Raw genomic sequence first — 6,000 nt, forward strand, 5'->3', positions numbered from 1 at the left:
TGTAATAATTGTTAATGTAGATACTTTGTAAATGGTAACTATAAAGGCAGTATAAAATTTAAATCCTTAATGATTAATTTATCACACAATTTATAATACAATAAGTGTTGGCTTTTTTCTTGCCAACTGGAAACACCTCTATATGATTAAAAGTAGCACATGTTCTTTTAGAAATAATATATGAATGTAAAAATATAATAACCAGATAGTAAGATTCATTCCATAATACCATTATACATAAGATAGCATCATCTTTCTCCTTTTATATTTAAGTAAACTGAGGCTCAGGGATGTTAAGTGATTTGCTTAAGTTAACTTTTATATGCTATTACTTTCTCTCTTGGGAAGATTGTTCTTTATTTCAAACCTCTGGTTGTGATTGAGAGTCAACCAGAGTTTTGCATCCTTTGGGAACATTGTCTGTGTATGGGCCAGAAAGGTATAGTTGCCATGCCCTTCCTTTGACCCAGGTCTGCCCAATCAGTAGCATGTCCTGGGATAATTTAAATGGAAATTTAATCAGGGAAACTCTTTGCTCGTGAGATTTGAATAATACAAATTTAGTATTATTTTGGCCACAGTCTGAACATGAGAGAATGACACTAGTGCAAGGAGGCACTGCTGGCAAACTCTGGGAGAGAGAAGATGAAAGGATGAGAAGACAAGAGAAAGGGAGAGAAAAGGGGAAGAGAGAGAGATAGACAGAGAGAGAGAAAGAGGTAGAAAACCAGATGATCCTTGAATGCCTGAATCTGACTAGTTCTAAAGGCAATGATTTCTTCATGGTTTGTTGATGAAAATCTTGACCCCTCCAACCCCTTTTTCCCTGCTTCAGTTTGAATTTTTTGTCTTCCTCGTTTCCAGTCCAAAAAACAAAAACAAAACAAAATATGAACTGTGTAGATGAGGATGAAAACCTTTATCTTTGTGATCTTGGAGCTCTTAGCTTCTCTTCTAACTCTCTCTAGAGACTACTGCTGCTGATGACTTGAATCTCTCTCTCTCTCTCATTTCTCTCTCTCTTCTCTCCACCACACTTTTTTTTTTTTTTGTCAGTACCATGGCTTGAACTCAAGGCCTCACACTCTTGCCTGTTTTTTTTGCTCACAACAGGAGCTCTCTCACTTGAATGATGGCTTTGATTTGGCCTTTTGCTGCTCATTTGAAGATGGAGACTGAAAGTCTTTTCTGTCTTAGATAGCTTGGAACATTGGTCCTACAGGCCTCAACTTACTGAATACCTAGTATTATAGGTGTGAGCCCCCAGATGCCCTCCCAGCTTAAGAAAAGCTACAATTTAAAACTTGCAACTTAGTGCCAAATGATCATCTAAGTTGGCTTTATTAATTTATGCTTAGCCAACTATTAACTGCTATGTATCTTCTGTTGGCCAACCAGTCCACCCTGTTTTGTGCTCTAGAGGCTTGTGTGGAAGTGCAGGTTCCAATATTCTGGTTTGTGGTAAGGCTGGAGAGAGGTTAATACAGGGTATTCATCTTCTGTTTTTCCTGCATTGGTTGCTTCCCTTGATCTGGGGTCACAGGCCCTGGTATTTGAACCTGTCCATTCAGCTTTGCTTTTCTGTTTAAAGCTCCATGCATTTTAAGATTCCTTGGAGATCTATCTTCTATGACCACATCCTTAGAGATAAATCCTCTTACGTGCTCCCAAAGTTACCCAATCTGAGTGTGTGCCTTTGTTTTCTGTCTGGACTTTGAGTAATATTGTTTATACAAAAATCATCTTTTGCCTTATATTTCATGTCAAGATATGGCATTACCCACGTTTTTAATCATTTCAATTCTCATAAGGGTAAAATGGCATCTTGTTTTAATTTATATTTTTTTGATTATTATTGAGTTTGAACATCTGTTCATATGTTAATTGGCTATTTGCATATTTCTGTTAATTGCTTGTTAATATTCGTTGCCCATTTTTCTTTTGGGTGATCTCTCTCTCTCTCTCTCTCTTTCTCTCTCTCTTTCTTTGATTCTTACTATGAGTGAAATGTTTATTTCTATTATATTTCCCTACTGATTCTTGGTAATCTAAGTAAAAACTTATTGATTTTATATTTTGTTCCATATGCTTCATCTGGATTCTTTTATTCATGTTAATAGATTTTGCTTATTTCTCTTGACTTTCTAATATTATTTGCAGTGAATGATAGTACTGTCTCTTCCTTTCTAATTTCTGCTACCATTTTCTGTGTCCTGCTTACCATGCAAGCATTAATGGGAATCACTGGTCAGTAGGGGTATTAGTGAGAATTTCTGTGTCATTCTCTTCAGCTTTTCCAAGACAGAGATTTACAGAGTACTGCCCCACAGAGCTACCTTTTGAGACAACTTTACACTTGTCTGAGAAGCAATGCACAGTCTTTGGAAATCCCAGTGCATAGGAACAAATTTGTTGTTTTTGTTTTGTCCTTTCCTGATATAACTGTGATACTGAATTTTGTGCTGTACATTATAAAATTCAACCATTTGCATAGGCCCTCGTGGTGGGCCAAAATATAAACAAAATAATCTATAATAATATAGCTAAACCATTGCGGTTTCATGCAAAAACTCAGACTAAATTATTTTAAGATTTATCTACTATGCCTTCTTTGATGCTTACTACTACTACTGAAGCAAAAGCCACTGTATTTTATATTTTAGGGATCATGTGTATCATCTTGCATTTGAATATGTTCTGTCTTCAAAGGAAACAACTAAGATGAAAAAAGAATACTCAATGAAAGTTTGGTGTAAGGATAGCATATTATTCTTGCTCCCTTTTCTTCCATCTCTCTCTCTCTCTCTCTCTCTCTCTCTCTCTCTCACACACACACACACACCCCAACCTCAACAAACAAAAATTTCCATCCATCAGTGCTCCTTAAGTTACCATTTTCTACATATGCAGAATTTCTTAACCTCATCTTCCTTCCTTCTTATTATCCTTTCTCCCTCCTTTCCATTCCGCAAATATACCATTAGTTACTTCCAGAAACTTTTCCTTTATCATTGCTCTTTTCCATTCCAACAAAAAGTTAAAAGTTATTCTTATCATTGCTGATAAGAATAGTTTATAATAGGAAATACTGGCAGCAACGGAGTGAAAAGCCTTTCTTTTCCTTTTCTGGTGTCTGGAAGATTATTTTTATTAAACACATATATTGATTTTAAACTGTATGCATAATACTTGGATATAGTGCAATATTTATGGGTTATAGTATAATATTACAATGTATGTAAACAATGTGTGATGAGCAGCTCAAGCTAATTGGCATATCCATGCCTCCAACTATTACTCATTTCTTCATTTTGGAAACTTTCAAAATATTTTCTACTAGTGATTTTGAAATATACAATAAATTGTTGTTGGTCATAATTATCTTCTGTTATAGAATATCAGCTCTTAATTCCCCTTATTCAACCATTCACCTGAATCTGTTAACCATCCTCTCTTCCTACTCTACCCTCCAAGTTTCCCAGTTTTTGCTAATGATGACTTTACTCTCTATTTCTATGAGATTAACATTTTAAACTCCCATCTATATGTGAGAAGGACACTCAGTATTTGTCTTTCTGGGGTAATTGTTTTTAAATGTATTGTAAACTTACCATTAATACAGGCTATTAGGTATTCACTTGGAACTAAGCCTTAACACTGGGCTGGTATACTGCTAGGGAGCTTGAAAAGCTCAGAAATTCTCTCAAGAATGTCCACAAATGTCTCATCTTCATTTACTTGCTCTTCCTATGAAATCTACATTGGTAGAACATTTAAGAATAATAAAGCATCTTTTATTCAATTTCACTTTCCATTTTCTTTAATTACTATTGAGACAGTTTTGCTTTCTGCTATATTTCACTGCAAATCTTTCAGCTATGTTATAGGCCAAATTAGGCTTTTATAGATTCTCTTTTAGTATAAACCTTATCCCTACTTATTGCTTCTATGGTAATATTCACTGCAAATTAAAAAAATTTGCCATGTGAAGAAGCTCTTGGAAAACAACTCACTTATAAATTGGCATTTTTCTGTGTGGTGGATAACAGTAAATTCCTAAATTTAGTTCTATTAGGTCAAATTTGTGGGTATGAATTTAAGTTTTATTTGTAGATTAATATATAATTACAGATTCTTTCAATATTCATCTTAATTGCTATCCTATCATGTTAGCAATATATTTTTCATTTAAAAATCAATTTGGAATTTTAGTATTTAAAAGTTGAGACCCATGATGTTATGTTAAATAGAATATTAAACCGTCTTTTTTCTCCTTCTTTTTTTCCCCCCTCGATAAGATTGGGAGAAGAGCTTGGCAAGATGCCTTTTCCATTAACTAGAATAAGAAGAAAATATTTATTATTGTCCATTAACTTGGGGATTTTACTTACCGAAAGTGGCCACATATCCATATACAAAAACATTATAAGCTGTAACACTACTAGATTTGTAAAGGAAGAGCTGCTAAATATGTTTTGAATATCACAAAGACTGTTTCTTGCCTGGAGCATGCTCTTTGTTATATCCTTTATCTTATCTTCTTATCTTATTCATGAGGAGAAGTAAAATCTACACTTGTGTTATGTTAAAGTCTCCTTACTGAACCAATATGTTCACAGATAAGATCAATAACAAGTGTGTAAACCTTTGAAACTAGATTGGAGAGGAGGCCTAATTTAACTCTGGTACTGAATTTTATACAACATACACCAGTCTTTTAATTTTATATTCAGGTCCTGATGGACTAGAGGACAAACCAAGCACATCTACAATCTTCTGGATATATCTAAGATGGTTTTATGAAAACAACCCCCCCCCAAAAAAAACAAAACCCACCACCACCACCAACAAAAACCAGCCTGGATGCACTAGAGGAATTGCATAGCAGTTATTCATTTTATTTCTTTGTTAAGAGCCTTTGTCTAGTACAAAATTTTTGAATTAAAAGTTTAATGTTTACCCATTTAGTTGGGCCATTAGTTCAAGATGCAGTGTGAGGAAGAGTTATAGGTCTATGTAGTGTTTCTTTCCTTCAATGTTTTTATGGAGCTGATATCTAATGCTGGTTCTGTGAGGTCATCAGTTCTCAAGTCATGCGAGTGCTAAATTCCTTCCAAAGCTTTCAAGAAGTATTTTAATTAAGTTTTCAAAATTGCCTTTGGATCATATCCACAACTCTTTAGTGCTTTATTTCCATTAACAAAATAGTAATTAAAATTAAATTTTAAAAGAAATAACCACAGTAGGTCATACTTTTATTAACTTGAGACAGATAATGAACCTGTCCTATATAAAGACTGAGCTAAATCTGTGGAGAGACTGGGGATAGTGTATTTTAATTAAGGTAATCCTTATTTGCATCTAACAAACAGCATCCCTACTTAGAAATTTAAGACCTTAGTGATACATATTAGTACATTACCTCAACAACTCTAATAGAGATTTAATGCTTATGTTTTATGGAGCAATTTGTCATAAATTAAGAACATTTGCATAGTAAATTTCAAGGATGTTATTCTTTGCCATTTTCTATAGTTAAGGAACACATTCAACATTAAAATTTTATAATTTTTGCAGTGCTAGGGATACTGGCTTTATTATTAAACTGAACTTCATTTCAGCTGCATGGAAAAGTCCAGCTTTAATAAAAACATAATAAATAGACTGATTTTATGTTTTTTTTTAAAAATAAAAAACCTCAAATCTGAGCGATGGCTTGTATGTTTAAGCATGCAAACTATAACTCTGAAGATATCTACTTAGTTCGGTAGGGAGTGTTTACTCATTAAAAACAAACAGGTCAAAGAGACTTACCCCAATCACATTGCTCAATACTTATGAGCCATATAATATATAAATTAAGTGTTCACTAATTGGGAGTACAGATTAGAGAGTTTAGTCAGCTAAAAGTTCAAAATATTAATATCTACTTTAGTTAGTTAGAGGAATTAAAGAGTCCATTTTAGTTGAAAATGACAACTTAATCCTCAAGGTTTATTT

This window comes from Perognathus longimembris, chromosome 7 (assembly GCF_023159225.1).
Source record: "Perognathus longimembris pacificus isolate PPM17 chromosome 7, ASM2315922v1, whole genome shotgun sequence".
Lineage (NCBI taxonomy): Eukaryota > Metazoa > Chordata > Mammalia > Rodentia > Heteromyidae > Perognathus > Perognathus longimembris.